Source organism: Neoarius graeffei, chromosome 23 (assembly GCF_027579695.1).
Source record: "Neoarius graeffei isolate fNeoGra1 chromosome 23, fNeoGra1.pri, whole genome shotgun sequence".
NCBI lineage: Eukaryota > Metazoa > Chordata > Actinopteri > Siluriformes > Ariidae > Neoarius > Neoarius graeffei.
In genome coordinates, this window is record NC_083591.1 from 49,220,064 (window position 1) to 49,237,088 (window position 17,025).

Genomic DNA, 17,025 nt, shown 5'->3' on the forward strand with positions numbered 1-17,025 from the left:
AAGCGGCTAGAGATAATGAGATGAGATGAGATAATAATCGGCAAAGTTTGTTTGTTTGTCCTGAGCTAACATTGCCATTTCTCTATGGATATTCACCAAATTTGGCAAGTAGGTTGTGCAATGACCCAGAATTTTGCAGCTATAAACAAAATTCATGTACAGGCCCCAGGGAGGTCCCTGGGGGGGGGCACAACATCCACCCACCTCTTCCCTCAATGCCTTTCACATTACATTTATCAGCACAAACTCTTGACAGATTCTTCACTAAAATTGGCACGGAGGTACAGGAGATAGCCACAATTTGGCAGAACTCAGAAATGCCATATTTGGGCCCCAGGGGGTCCCCGGTGGGCCCCTGGGTGGTGGATGTTTGGAATTTTGTTTGTCTTGGGTTAACATCACCATTTCTCGACAGATCTTCAACAAATTTGACATGGAAGTCTGGGGGCAACCCAGAATTTTGCAAAACCCAGGCAATGCCGGGTAACCTGCTAGTAACTAATAACTGACACATACATCACAAAAACATCATTGTTTAATTCTCATCTCAGCAAAAAAAGAAAAAAGGGCATGGAGCAGGAGATGGCTGCTGAGGAGGAAAAGGGTCTGACAGAGCTCCTGAAAGGCTTTCTTTCTTTTTTAGATCCCAAAGTTTGTACTGCTTCACTCGGGTTCCACAAGTAGTCGTACTTGGCTTGGACGCCATCTTTGATCTTTGCCCGTCACTTGGAAACCAGAAGTGAACCAGGAGGCAAAAAGTTGCGTGACTGCAAACAAAGAATACATCAATTTAATTATACTACAATATTGTTTAGTGTTAAAATATCTAAATGATGCAATAGATCTTTAAATATACACATATATGCAAACCAACTGATTGTATTATATTGTATAAAGCACATTGTCACAAAGCAGCTTTACAGAATTATATTTCATTTCCATATATACACTACCGTTCAAAAGTTTGGGGTCACCCAGACAATTTTGTGTTTTCCATGAAAAGTCACACTTTTATTTACCACCATAAGTTGTAAAATGAATAGAAAATATAGTCAAGACATTTTTCTGGCCATTTTGAGCATTTAATCGACCCCACAAATGTGATGCTCCAGAAACTCAATCTGCTCAAAGGAAGGTCAGTTTTATAGCTTCTCTAAAGAGCTCAACTGTTTTCAGCTGTGCTAACATGATTGTACAAGGGTTTTCTAATCATCCATTAGCCTTCTGAGGCAATGAGCAAACACATTGTACCATTAGAACACTGGAGTGATAGTTGCTGGAAATGGGCCTCTATACACCTATGGAGATATTGCACCAAAAACCAGACATTTGCAGCTAGAATAGTCATTTAGCACATTAGCAATGTATAGAGTGTGTTTCTGATTAGTTTAAAGTGATCTTCATTGAAAAGAGCAGTGCTTTTCTTTCAAAAATAAGGACATTTCAAAGTGACCCCAAACTTTTGAATGGTAGTGTACAGTATATATATATATATATATATACAAATTTGTCCCTAATGATTAAGAGGTGATTTTGGCAAGGAAAAACTTCCTGAGAAGACATGAGGAAGAAACCAGACTCAAAAGGGAACCCATCCTCATCTGGGTGACACTGGATAGTGTGATTATAAATCGTTTATCTTTCTATAACTGTACTCTGTATAGTCAAAAAGTGCATTTTGTGTAAACAGGAGCTTATGAGCACCGTACGAGTCTGAGCATCAGAGTCAGTTCTGGATTCATTCTAGTTTTCTGTACCTGTTCAGTAATGTGGACTTGAGTACATGTTCATCTTGCAGTCCTAAAGCTATCCGAGAAAGATAACAAGCTTTTTACATGATTAATAAAGTAAATTATTGTTTAATGGTTTATTATCTCACACCTGTTATCTGTCAAAGTCCCACTGTGATTTCATTTATATCATTTAGAGCTTTTAAAAATATATATAATTTTTTTTTTTTTTTTACATAAGCCTCACATATACACTTTGAATGTCAGGAAGGCCGATTTACATTTCCTTTGATGATCAGCCCGCTGTGGTGATTACAGGCTCCCTGTCATTAGCGATGCTGAAGTGTCCAGTGCGGATGCGGATTAATCCCTCAGGCCGCTCACGCTCTGTGATCATGTGGTGGAACTTCAAAGCTGTGAGGTGCTTGACCATAAGGAGTAAATGAGGCGAGGCTATTAGTGCTCTTTAAATATATATGTGTGTGTGTGTGTGTGTGTGTGGCTCCAAAATGTTGTCAGGTTATGACATCTCATCAGCAGGTGTTTAGCTACAAGTACAGGCTGGCTGTAATTGAAGATCCTCACTATCTGTTACACACACACACACACACACACACACACACCTGTCCTGAGTTCCGGTCTCCACTTCCACTCCTCACTCTCATAACAAAATACCATTCAAATGATATTATAATTTTTTTAAGCTGAATGCAAAAGTTTGTGCACCCCAATTCAAAATGATATCTACAAGACATTTCATGGAAGTTTTTTTTTTTTGACAGAACTTTGATTTATTGTCATAGGATGATGTTAAAAAATGGACAAATGATAAAAAGATATTTGTAAATACAATAAAAACAACACGTGAAGTAAAAAAACAGAGAAATAATGAAACATAATAGCAGTCAAAAATGAAATTGTATAAAGGCAAACAATAATAAGTGCTTACAAATAGAATCAACGTACAGTCATTAAAATAATATTAATATTATTCCACTTGTTATTCTTTTTGTCTCATTTAGGTCTCATTTTTGTTCCTGCGGTTTTGTTCAGATGTTTTTTCTTCCACTTGCTCATCGTGTCTTTGGATCTGTATTTGTTTCTCATCTGGATGACAGTTTTCTCGGTTCAGCATGTTCTCCTTAAACACACTGATATCTTATTATCCTCTTCTCCGGCTCTGTGAAAGGAAATAGTTTCCATTTTAGGTGAGATAGCGCTTTTCCTGACTTCCATTTAGTCTTAAGTCTTGAGCGGTTTAGCCTGGACTTTCATGCCATGAATAAGACGAATAAAGTAAACACTTTATTTATATAAACACATTCTACACTTGGCTTATATACTGGATGCCTTAATGATGTTCATTCAAATAATAAAGACATCTGCTGGTTTCGAGTCAACTGCTATAAAAATTTGGGTTTCAACAGGAAAACAAACAGGGATACAAACTTTTGCACTTCAATGTAGTTACTAGATAATAAGTATTAGAGTGTATAGTGGATATTATTGGAGTCCAGTGTACTGCATAAACCTCCCAGTGACTGTTATTCCTCTTCCCCCCCGATTCAGTTTGTACAGTTTGGGAATCGTCACAAAACAAGCCAAGTTACTGCCATTTACGTTTCACTCTCCAAACACACGCACATCTCCCACATCTCATTAAGACACAAGTTATGGCAGAAAGTTAAAATGAATTGCTTCTTGGAAGATGCAGTGCACTTTTATTGATGATATTGGCTTTCTCGCCGTGTTTAATAAACTCCTCGGGCAAGGGATCGCACAGTAAATTAATGTTAGTCTTGCGAGAAGTATCAGGAGTGGAGCGCTGATAACTTTATCTCACCTTAAATAACTTTCCAAGAAAGAGCTCTCGGTTCACATCTGCTCGGTCACCACACACAATCCATCAAACATCCTGTTTGGGAGGAAAAGGAGCAGGAGGCGGGGGGATGGGGGATGGGATTGTGTTCGAAGGAGAGGAGTCCACCCTTCCCTTTTCCCTAGAATACCTTGTATGTTTGTATATTTGTTTTTCAAGTCCTGGTTAAATTACTCAAAGAAATGGTAATGTTTTACTTCAACCCTGCATCATAAGCACGCTATAAACATGTAATGGAGGATGTCAATCATGTACAGTACTGTCATTACATTATATTTAGCAAACACTCTTATCCAGAGTGATGTACGGTACAACATACCCAGAGCAGCCTGGAGAGCAGTTTGGGGTTAGGTGGCATGCCAGCCATTCCTGTGGGTCCAGGAATCGACCCGACGACCTTTCTGTCCCAAAGCTGCTTCTCTAACCATTAGGTCATGGTTATGGTCATGAGCTGCCTTAAAGTCAAGTCAAGTCAAGTTTATTTGTATAGCGCTTTTAACAATAAACATTGTCGCAAAGCAGCTTTACAGAATTTGAACGACTTAAAACATGAGCTAATTTTGTCCCTAATCTATCCCCAATGAGCAAGCCTGTGGCGACGGTGGCAAGGAAAAACTCCCTCAGACGACATGAGGAAGAAACCTCGAGAGGAACCAGACTCAAAAGGGAACCCATCCTCATTTGGGCAACAACAGACAGCATGACTATAACGTTAACAGTTTTAACATGAAGACAGTTTCGTTGATGTTATAAACTCTTCATTGATGGAAACTTGAGTGCAAAACTGCTTATGACAACTGCAGTCCTAAAGTTAGCAAGTCAACTGTAGTCCTCAGCCATAAAAGCATTACTGTAAGAGTCCAGAGCGTCCTCCAGGTATAACCCTCAACTGTTCTCATGGGGCCATCCTTCACAGGAGCGATGCGATGAGACTCCAACCAGACACAGGGCACCAGGATGGATCAAGCAGGTCCGAGGTGCATATCACAGGTAAATTCAGGAGCAAGATCAATGTAATTCTCCTATTTTATATTAAACTTTGGTCAAATGTCTGTCACATTTTGCATTTTGTGCAATTTTTTTTACCTTGCGCAATACCAGAAAATTTCAGTTGAAATCAAGCCATTTGAGGCGAATTGGTCCGCCTCTGAAAAAACTTTGCATTTGGATTTCCCAGGAAACATTGATTTTCATGACGTCACGTGCGGGACACCTCCTTCTGTCAGCGCTGGTTTGTTTATGAGAAAACGACCGTATTATTTACATTCCTGGTGTTGTCTCTGTCGTCTTCACTACTTGAATTATCATCAAATCCAAACAGATGAAGCCCCAATTCTGACATCTCATTATATTCTTCATCCAAAGGTGAAGTAACATTGCACTCAGGTGACAATTCCATATTTCAATGCAAAATCGCTAGCTGGTAAACTTGGTCTACACAGGCTGTGCACTGAAACCGTGGAAGCTCGCGCAGCCTGCTGGCGCTTCCGCAGGTGACGTCACGAATCTGGCTCCAGACTCCCTTGGGATTTTTCCAGACGCGTTTTGTTATTTTATTTTTTTCTGCTGTAGACAGATGGCCTTGTGCAAAATTACCCTTCTGGATGAGTGTGTAAACGGACATACTTTCATATAAAAAAAACACGAAATTAATAAAGTCCAGGATATGTACTTTAACAGTTTACATCCAGTAATATGAGTGACAGTGGTTAGCACTGTCACCTCACTGCAAGAAGGTTCTGGGTTCGAGCCCCGTGGCCGGCGAGGGCCTTTCTGTGTGGAGTTTGCATGTTCTCCCTGTGTCTCTGTGGGTTTCCTCCAGGTGCTCCGGTTTCCCCCACAGTCCAAAGACATGCAGGTTAGGATATTTGGCTACTCGAAGTTGTCCATGACCAAAAGCAGTGCAGCAGAGGAGTGGGTAGACAGCTGTACTTATTTAGCCAAGAACTCTAGGAAAGGGATCTAACCCAGAACACACTGGATGGGTGAAGAAGAAGAACAAGAAGATATGAGTGAGAAGAGTTATCATTACTGTCTATAATGTTTGACTGAATGATTGTTTACAACTCATTTTTGCTACAAGCTACCATTAACATATGCATTACAATTAACAGTTATTCCACGAAATCAAGTCGTACATGAGCCGATAGCCAAAGGACATGTAGCACCGAATCGGCTATAGGCCGTGTACGATGAGATTGAGTGGAATAACTGTTTTATTCTATCCACATTCACTGGATTTTGAGAAACAGAGCATTTTTATTTTTATTTTTTGCAAATTCGATAAATAAAATCTTTATACAAAAGGTCCAACAAAATCATTTCCACTTTGAATTAGAGCCCTGCACTCCCGCGGGAGTCCCACGGGACCCGATGCAAAGCAGCGCAGCGTGGGACAAATTTTGAAAGCTCATTGCGGGCGCGGGCAGGAGGGGGAGTGCACAATGCGGGAGCGGGTGGGAGAGGTGATAAGCGGCAGTCCCGCTAACTAAAAACGTGTTTAAAATAAAATGTATAAATTATTAATTTATGTCTATCATATATAATTTGTGCTGGATATTTTATTTGGCATTAATAAAAACATTTTAAGATGCCTAAATTTGCAGATGTGGTCTAATCTCGCGTACGTTTCCGATTCCTTTCCGCTCTTCCGTGTTTGAGATCTCCGATCATGGCAGAAGAGCAGACTATCTCTGTAAAGCCTCAGCTGCGCATGCCGCCTGACAACGCGCACCCTCGCTACGTGCACTAGGTGAAGGATCGGTCAGCTAAGCTCAGCATGTTTAATTCCCCAAGCCAATGACAAGAACTTTCGTGAGAAATAACGCGAACGTCTGCATCATGCGGGATTTGCGGGTGGGAGCAGGACAAACTATGGCAGGCGCGGGCGGGAGCGGGACTGAAAATCATAATTCTTTGCGGGAGCGGGACGGCATAATGCGGGAGTGGGCGGGAGCGGGACTGAAAATTCTGTCCTCTACTTCGAATGTAAATAAACCGGTGAAAGAGGCTAGAGATAATGAGAATGAGATAATAATTCTTGAAAAATAAAAAAAAGATACGTTCTTACGGTGAAATACTTTTATTCCATATTTTGTTCCTTTTTTTGTATTTTTGAGGTTTTGTTTTTGAGTAGAGTTTTGATTTTGTCCTCAGTTGGTTCAGCACCACGCTCCACCATTTTGTTTTTCTCTACTCACGGTATATGAGCTGATATCCTAGTAGTAGAGTAGCCAATCAGAGCACGCGATTGCTCATATCCAGTGAATGTGGATAGAATAACAGCTGTTCTAGAATGTCATAAGGAATAAAACACTCAAGGGTGTGCTTTGCAGAATCTAAAATATGAAACATATTTAGGTGTTTTTTTTTTTTAGACTTTTTTTGTTGACCACATAATTCCATATATATTCCATGTGTTATTTCATAGTAGTTTTGAATCCTTCAGTAGAAAATAGTCAAAATACAAACTGCAGAAAAGCCTATGAATGAGTAGGCGTGTCCAAACTTTTGACTCGTACTGTATATAGAACTGTTCTCCAAGTAGAACCTTTTTAGAAGAAAAAAATAAACAACCTGAACTATCCAAAGGGAACCTTTGCATTGGGGTACGTCTAGGGACAAGATTAGACAGTGGTAGATCCAGGTTGCACTGGAGCCAGGCGTTTACATGCGAGTGTGTGTGACGGGTGTGTAAGTGAGTGTGTGCGAGTTTATGAATCCCTGTGTGAGAGAAATATAAAAGTGTTGATGTCTTTGCAGCTTGTTCCCTGGCCTTGTTCTGTAAAACACCCTCATGACGCACTCGGTGGTTAACAGTTCCCTGTACGTTCCCATTAAATAACACTCCTTCATTAAAGTAAGAGCTCTCTCTCTTTCTCTCTTTCTCTCGGAAGATCCCAACTCTTCATTCCAGTCATGCAGTAAACAGTATTCAGAATCTCCATATGTCCAGTCCACATCTGTGCCAGATTTCAACCTGACAAGACATTTCACATTTCTTTCGCATCCAACACCCCACTCACCCACCCAGACACCCCAACACACGTGGTTTCAATCAGAAGTGTTGTGGTTTTTTGGTCTCATAGCCTTGGCCAAAGCCATCTGTTACAAAGCAAAAAAGCGAAGGCTATTTTTCAAAAGCGCTAATTGCATATTTATCTTTTTTTTTTTCAGACAGCCCACTTTATATTGTGTAAAAGCTACACAATATGATGCTGTTTATTGTACGATTCTCTGTATACTCTGGCAGGACTCTCCGAAAACCAGTCACATGAGTAAATGTGTGCGTGACTGGCATGTGTTTGTGAGTGCGTCTATGATTGGTGACTCAGGTTGTGGGTGTGATAAGTAATCTCCTGTGACAGCAACCCGTTACACCAGTTACATGATCGGCCATGTTGAACCCCTTTCACTGGTACTAATCTGTAGTTTTCCTTTTCACTGCAATTGTGATTTTATATATATAAACCCTGACCTTTAACTCAATGCACCTGCATGTAAACAGAGCTGTTTTGACAGGCGTTACACCATCCGAGCCAGCATCCTGAAACAATGTGTGCATGTGCAGAATGAATTAGGTTGTTTTGGTACACTTGTGTTTGTCAGGCTTCCCCATGCCTTACTGATATGAGGTTAAGCCTGGAAGGATAAGCATGCTTCCTTTCACATGTAAAAAAGTCTGTAGGAGGTTCTGTTTCTGTGTGTTTGAAATTTTTATTAGTACGCCATGGACATCTACAACATTCTTTCACATACCCAGAAAGAATTACACATCCTTTGCTAACTGTATCCTTTAATAATTGTTTAATTGTGATTAGCTAGCTAATGTTCGATCAGCTCGCTAGCCAAATACGTAATTTAAAGGAGAACTGAAGGTAAATTTTTAATTATCCAAATTCGATTTATCTCATTTTATTAAATATAGGAATGCATTTTTGATCGCTATTTTGTCACTGTTATAGCAAGTTATGAGTGTTTGAAATATGCTCTGTAATATATCAGTCCATATGTCAAAGCAATGGCCGTAAACGAGATTCGTTGAGACCTGTGCGAGACATCGTAGGACGGAAGTAAAACATACAGCGGAAATCAAAGTGACCAACATCTGCCAACGTTGTCAAAAGACGCACACGCCCACTTTCGATGCTGACGTAATCAAGCCAGAAGTTTTGTTTGTTTTGATAGCAATCAGGAAAGTTTGAAAAAAGTAGGCAGTAATCGTCATTTAAACTCGTTTTTGTGCAATTTGGAAAACAGTTTTCAAAATGGCGGCGCTGACACCTGGCTGACACTTCACGCTTCGAAGTCTCGCACAAGTCTCGTGAAGATCGCGCAGATAAGCGACGCCTGCCGTGGACCAAACGAATTAAATTCGACATGGCTAAAAACGAATAGGCCGATAAGTATAATATTTAATTGCAATCAGTTGCCAATACGAGTCACGATATAAGGTTACTAAAACTGAAAATGTAATTGAATAACATGTTAATTAAGAAATAAAGCAAGTTTAAAAATGACTTCAGTTCCCCTTTAAGTCATGAAGTAGCTAACATTAATGTCAGGAGAAAGTTTGTGAACTTTTCTCAGAGTTTATGGAGTTAAATGGCATATGTTTCTAATTTATAAGTTACTTAACACAGCTTGCTAACTCAGCTAATGTTAGTTAGTGAGCTACGACCAAACAATAATTGCAATAATTACAGAGTTTGGAAAGGCTTTGCAAATTGTACATTGCTTTAATCACATAAATAAAACATACACTTTATTAATTGTATGCTGTAATGCTTATTTATGCTTATTTACTCATAGTTAGCTTGCTAAAGCTGAATAAGTAACTTATTAAATGAGTGAAGTAACTAACATTCATTTTAGGAAAAAGTCTGTTAACTTTTCTCAGAGTTTGTGAGCTATAATTATGTTGATATAATGAATAAGTTACTTAAGCCAGCTAGCTAACTCAGATAAGATTAGCTAGCGATGATTAAACAATTATGTGAGGCTTTGCAATTGTATGTTATAATGATTGTGTAATCATAGCTAACTAGCTAACACCACCTGAGGTAAATACATGGCATAAGTAACTTGTTAATGAAGTAGCTAACATTAGGTAAATGTTAGGAGAAACTTTGCTAACTTTTTAATGAATAGGTTGATTAAGACAGCTAACTAACTCACCTAACGTTAACTTGCTAGCTCTGATTAAAGTGCATATCACGGGTAAATTCAGGCGCAAGATCAATGCAATTCTCCTATTTTATATTAAACTTTGGTCAAATATCGGTCACATTTTGCATTTTGTGCAATTTTTTTACCTTGCGCAATACCAGAAAAATTCAGTTGAAATCAAGCCATTTGAGGCAAATTGGTCCGCCTCTGAAATTTTCGTAACGTCACATGTGGGACGCCTCCTTCTGAATCCTACGTCAGCGCTGGTTTGTTTATGAGAAAACGACCTGGTAGTTTTCTGCAAATTTCTTCAACATTATCACATAATTATTAAAATGGTTAACAGATATATCGTAGGAGGGTGTAACAACACCAATCTTGATGGGATTAGTACTCATCGTTTTCCAAAAGACCGGACAATGAGAGAGAAATGGGAGCGCTTCGTGCGAGGCACCCGGAAGCCGAGGACCAAGCAGAGCCGAGAAAAAGACCAAGAAAATCGGCGATTCATAAGTTGACTGTTGCCAGGGTAAGAAATAATTCTGACATCTCATTATATTCTTTATCCAAAGGTGAAGTAACATTGCGCTCAGGTGACAATTCCATATTTCAATGCAAAAACGCTAGCTGCTAAACTTGGTCTACACAGGCTGTGCACTGAAATGGTGCAAGCTCTCGCAGCCTGCTGGCACTTCCACAGGTGGCGTCACGAATCTGGCTCCAGACTCCCTTGGGATTTTTCCAGACGCGTTCATCTCATCTCATTATCTCTAGCCACTTTATCCTGTTCTACAGGGTCGCAGGCAAGCTGGAGCCTATCCCAACTGACTACGGGCAAAAGGCGGGGTACACCCTGGACAAGTCGCCAGGTCATCACAGGGCTGACACATAGACACAGACAACCATTCACACTCACATTCACACCTACGGTCAATTTAGAGTCACCAGTTAACCTAACCTGCATGTCTTTGGACTGTGGGGGAAACCGGAGCACCCGGAGGAAACCCACGCGGACACGGGGAGAACATGCAAACTCCACACAGAAGGGCCCTCGCCAGCCACGGGGCTCGAACCCGGACCTTCTTGCTGTGAGGCGACAGCGCTAACCACTACACCACCGTGCCACCCCTCCAGACGCGTTTTGTTATTTTATTTTTTTCTGCTGTAGACAGATGGCCTTGTGCAAAATTACCCTTCTGGATGAGTGTGTAAAGGGACATACTTTCATATAAAAAAAAAAAAAATTGGTCCAGGATATGCACTTTAAAGTGTATGTGCTTAGAGAATATTATCTGCAAAGACACTGTAAATTCTTTGCTGTATTAATTGCTTGTTTATAGATATCTAATTAATGTTAGCTGAGTTAGCTAGCTGCATAGATAAGTAGCCAATATTAAGGTTAGGTGAGATTTGACAGACTTTTCTCTGAGTTTGTTGCTGTAAATAAAGCCTTTCACAAGCTGTACGCTGCAGTTAATCTGTAAGGAAGCTGGTGAAAGTAGGACATGAGCGAGAAGCTAAAGTTATCTAGGAAAACGTGATTGCAGGACATTTCATATTTCATAGAAGGTATGCAAGTGCAAAGTTTGTGCAGTGTGTGTGTTTGAGAAAGAGAGAGATGAGAGATGAATTTGTCCTGTTTGTTGGTGGCACTGAAGCAGGCCATTCCTATGTCCCCAGAGTCCTATGTTCTCTACTTTTCTAGCACATAATGGAAACCGGAAAAATAATATGTTCTCCAGCTCTGTATTTGACATACTATTTTGGGGTTAGGGTTAGGACATAAGTCCCTGAGAACTTAGAACCCTGGAAACATACCGTACACTTTAATGGGAACTTGTTCTAAACTGAACTGAAACTCATTTTTTATTAGGACTATTCCTGTATGGAATCAACTGCTAACCTGCATTGTGAATACACAACATGGTTCTAGATTTAAAGAGAGGGCTACATCTTTTCATCTCATCTCATCTCATTATCTCTAGCCGCTTTATCCTTCTACAGGGTCGCAGGCAAGCTGGAGCCTATCCCAGCTGACTACGGGCGAAAGGCGGGGTACACCCTGGACAAGTCGCCAGGTCATCACAGGGCTGACACATAGACACAGACAACCATTCACACTCACATTCACACCTACGGTCAATTTAGAGTCACCAGTTAACCTAACCTGCATGTCTTTGGACTGTGGGGGAAACCGGAGCACCCGGAGGAAACCCACGCGGACACGGGGAGAACATACAAACTCCACACAGAAAGGCCCTCGCCGGCCCCGGGGCTCGAACCCAGGACCTTCTTGCTGTGAGGCGACAGCGCTAACCACTACACCACCGTGCCGCCCGGCTACATCTTTTATTAGATGCATATAATCAGAAGACATAGTCAGACTTTAATTATATTTCATTAGTATTTTGTACTATTGTTAATATTCTGCTTGTAAATTTATATGATTTATTTATTATGATACCGCTAGACCGACAGTGCTAGGATTAGCTATGCTATAATTAAGCACTCAATAAGAAGAAGAAGCACAACTTTATTCATCACACGCTTGTGAAATTCCTCTTTGCATTTAACCCATCTGAAGCAGTGAACACACACACATACCCAGAGCAGTGGGCAGCCATGCTAACAGCGCCTGGGGAGCAGTTGGGAGTTAGGCGCCTCGCTCAAGGGCATCTCAGCCCAAGGCCGCCCCATAATAACTTAGGTAGGGTTTACATTAGACCGTATCAGCGGATCATCAGATTAACGTTTTTAAAACGATTAGTGTGCACACAGCAACGCCAATACACGGATACGCTCGGCTCCGCAGGCATTCTGCGCTCCAAATCACTCCGCCCTGAACAGCGAGTGCCCCCTGGAGGGTGCGCACTCCGGCCCTGCGCAGCTCACAGAGCGCGCGAGTGGAGCGCACGAGCAGTGATTTGGGACTGAGCCACTGTGTGTGTGATCTCAGTGCATGTCGGGCATGCGCGTCACTTACCACTTGCAAGTGGAAGGATGGCAAGCCTAAAGACAATCATAACTACACAATGGGCAGTATTTGCATCAGTATTTGCAGTATTTTCATACTTTTATACTCTTTAATGAAAGGTGATGCAAGGCGGAAGTCCGCGCCGTTTTTCAGCAGTCGCGTCACATGACCAACGCCAGCGAATCAGGAAGGTGGATGTCACAGTGACGTTGTCCAATGACGACGCCAGCTAGAGCTCAGCACAGCGTATCCGCGTATTCTCAATGTTTACACAGCACCGGACCAGACACGATCTGGATTGAATACGTGGACCCTGACGGATTCCCGTTTCCCGGCGTTTCCAGGCGTTTTAATGTAAACGGACAGTGCATCCGCGAAGAAAACGAGACAGATACGATCTAATGTAAACTTGGCCTTAATGGCATGTCTTTGAACTGTAGGGGAACCCGGAGCACCCAGAGGAAACCCATGCAGACACGGGGAGAACATGCAAACTCCACACAGAAAGGCCCCTGACGGCCGCTGGGCTCGAACCCAGAACCTTTATGTTGTGAGGCGACCATGCTAACCACTTACACCACCACCATGCCGCCCCAAATAAATAAACTAAACTAAACTGTTCTTGGTTCTAAGATCCCTGTTCTTGGCTGGCAGGAGTGGAATCCAATATGATCTTCTGCTTTTGCATGCTGAGATGCTTTTCTGCTCACCACAGTTGTAAAGAGTTGCTATGAGTTACTTATCCTTCCTGGCAGCTCGAACCAATCTGGTCATTTTCCCCTGATCTCTCTTATCAATCAGATGTTCGTTTCCACCCACAGAACAGTCGCTCATTCACTTAATGTTTTTTGTTTTTCGCACCATTCTGTGTAAACTCTTTTTTTTTTTTTTAAAGATATTTTTTTGGGCTTTTTGCACCTTTATTGGATAGGACAGTGTAGAGACAGGAAATGAGCGGGAGAGAGACGGGAAGGGATCGGGAAATGACCTCGGGCCGGAATCGAACCCGGGTCGCCCGCATTCATGGTATGGCGCCTTAACCACCTGAGCCACGACGCCCCCATTCTGTGTAAACTCTAGTGAGTGTTGTGTGTGAAAACCCCAGGAGATCAGCAGTTTCTGGAATACTCAAACCTCAAATACTCATCTAGCACCAACACCCATGCCACAGTGAAAGTCACACTTTGAGATGACAGTTTTTCTCATTCTGATGTTTGAACATTGTGAACGTTAATAACTGAAGCTCTTGATTTGTGTCTGCATGAGTTTATGCATTGTGTTGCTATCAAGGAATTGGCTGATTAGAGAACTGCATCAAACAGCAGATGGATGGGTGTTCCTAATATAGTGACCAGTGAGTGTCGATACTTTCCCACAGAACCTCAACTATTAGCACCTTGCTGGTTGCTTTGAGGATGAGTTCAATTTCTTTTTTTTTTCTTTTTTTCAATCAATGATCCTATTTTATATCTCATCTCATCTCATTATCTCTAGCCGCTTTATCCTGTCCTACAGGGTCGCAGGCAAGCTGGAGCCTATCCCAGCTGACTACGGGCGAAAGGCAGGGTACACCCTGGACAAGTCGCCAGGTCATCACAGGGCTGACACATAGACACAGACAACCATTCACACTCACATTCACACCTACGGTCAATTTAGAGTCACCAGTTAACCTAACCTGCATGTCTTTGGACTGTGGGGGAAACCGGAGCACCCGGAGGAAACCCATGCAGACACGGGGAGAACATGCAAACTCCACACAGAAAGGCCCTCGCCGGCCACGGGACTCGAACCCAGGACCTTCTTGCTGTGAGGCGACAGCGCTAACCACTACACCACCGTGCCTATTTTATATATTAAAAAATAAAAGACCAGAACAGTGTATGTCTGTGGTTGCAATTTCATTTGGTACATCGTGTGCAACTATGTATTAAGAAAGAATGCTAAACCTAATCATTCATTCCTCATTCTTTCATTAGTATTGGGTAAATATAACGTGTAAGGGCAGAATATTAACACCGGTGTAAGGTGAACTTCATGATACTTTCAAGAAACAAATCAATATGCCAAGCAGGTTTGCAGAGAGAGAGAGAGAGAGAGAGAGAGAGAGAGCAAAAGAGGCAGAACATGTTCGAGCAGGTTTCTCTGACTGGTACTCATCCCCTGAGTCTCACTTTGCTAAAGCTCTGTGTCATGCATAAACCTTAACAACTCATTTCATCACAACACACCAAAATAGTGCCTGAAATATGGTATCTATGGCAAGTGTGTTTCTCAGTCCTGACTATAATCAAGCACACACTCACATAAAATATGAACAGAGCTTCAGAAGTACATTAAAGTGCATATTCTGGACCAATTTCGTTTGTTTTTTATATGAAAGTATGTACCTTTACACACTCATCCAGAAGGGTAGTTTTGCACAAGGCCATCTGTCTACAGCAGAAAAAAATAAAATAACAAAACGCGTCTGGAAAAATCCCGAGGGAGTCTGGAGCCAGATTCGTGACGTCACCTGCGGAAGCGCCAGCAGGCTGCGCGAGCATACCTGTCAACCCTCCTGGTTTTCCCGGGAAATCCCTTATTTTGACTTATTTCCCGCTGTCTTCCCGTTTTTTTATTTTCCCGAAAATACCCCGTATTTTCACAATATAAAAAAGTCGGTAGGTCCAGAATTCATGACGCGCCTCTGACAGGAGTTTACAGCAGGAAGTCGGGCCATGAATTCACATCCCTGCCCTCTCCAGTACAGCAGGTGGCAATCTAGTAATTACACATTGATTTTAATTGCATGTCTGTGAAGAAGACTGTCAGAACCATAGCGCTAGTCTGACCAAGGTCACTGCTCGGAACTTCTCACAAAACTAAAAGATGGTCGTAATTCTTTCCTCAGGCAGGGCTTGAAGTGGGCCGGAATGCACCGGAACTGCGTTCCTGCACTTCTTTATTTTCACCGGAGTGGCAGCGCAGTTGTGTGCGAAGTTTCCCCATTTGTTTGTCTGGCACTGCCTCAACCACAGGCTTGAATTAGCAGCTGGGGATGTTTTAAAGCAGATCAATGGCATGAACAACTTTAAGATCTTCTTCGACAAGCTGTACAGCCTTTATCACGCTTCGCCAAAAAAATCAGCGCGAGCTGAGCAGCTGTGCGCAGCGCGTTGAGCAGCGCCTTCTTGTTATTGGCCGCGTCCTTTCCGTGCGCTGGGTCGCATCCAGTGAGCGCACCGTGAGAGCGGTTTGGTGATTAGTGAACTTAGTTAAACTTAAAGGTGTTTATGTATGTGATTAGTAAACTTAAAGGTGTTAAACCTTCTTTTGCTTTTCTTTTAGTGCAATACGTGCACTAATTACTCATTTTTTTATTTTTGAAACTTAATGTTGTGATGACTTGTTTTTATTAGTTTAAACTTAAAATGATGCAATGTTTTTCTGTTGTTCTTAAGGTTATCAACCTAATCAAGCCCTAATCAACCCCTTCATCACCTTTGAACTTCAATAAAAAACAAAAAAGGGGGAAAACTGAGTGTTCCTTGTGTGACCAAAGCTCTTTTGAAGTTGGGGCACAAAACTGGGGAAAATCATCCACAACTTGACAATATGGTTGTGGTTCTTGGTTCTGATTTGTTTTTACTCCAGCTGTCTACAAACTAAGACACTTCGTTCAAAAATAATATCTCAGAGTCATTGTGAAAACACATCTGTTCAAACAACAAATACTGTAGCACAACAACAGATGAAAAGAGTAGTGCATTGTCCTTATCAGCCAAGTTTTGCAAAATGCGTGAAGGCAATACAAAAACTGTGACGTTTTCAATTAAAAAATTTGAACTTGATTTGAACTTATTTGAATGACTGGAATGGCATTGTCAGAAAATCAGGGTTCCTGCACTTCTTTTTTTTTCCACTTCAAGCACTGTCCTCAGGGAGCGAGTTTCAGTAGACGGCGAGACTAGAGACATGAATAAAGACAGGAGCGAGGCAAAACCAAAAAAGGTGTATTGCCGCTACTTGCCCAAATGGCAGGACGGATTTAATTTTGTGAAGAAAAGTCAGTTCGATTACCGACTTTCCGAAATTTTCCCTTATTCTGAGTTAAAAATCTGGGAAATATCCCTTTTTTTCAAACCTCAAAGTTGACAGGTATGTGCGCGAGCTTTGCACGGTTTCAGTGCACAGCCTGTGTACACCAAGCGCTCCCGTTTCTCTCTCATTGTCCGGTCTTTTGGGAAACGATGAGTACTAATCCCATCAAGATTGGTGTTGCTACACCCTCT

General features: G+C 41.6%; 1 long non-coding RNA gene across 1 annotated transcript in view; it reads right to left on the reverse strand.

The window, feature by feature from the left end:
* Positions 1 to 2,662: 2,662 nt before the first annotated feature.
* LOC132871259 (uncharacterized) overlaps positions 2,663 to 17,025 on the reverse strand; it is an 85,577-nt gene continuing 71,214 nt past the window's right edge. The window contains exon 3 of the long non-coding RNA XR_009651281.1: positions 2,663 to 2,910. This is a non-coding gene — a long non-coding RNA (uncharacterized LOC132871259). The remainder of the gene's footprint in view (positions 2,911 to 17,025) is intronic.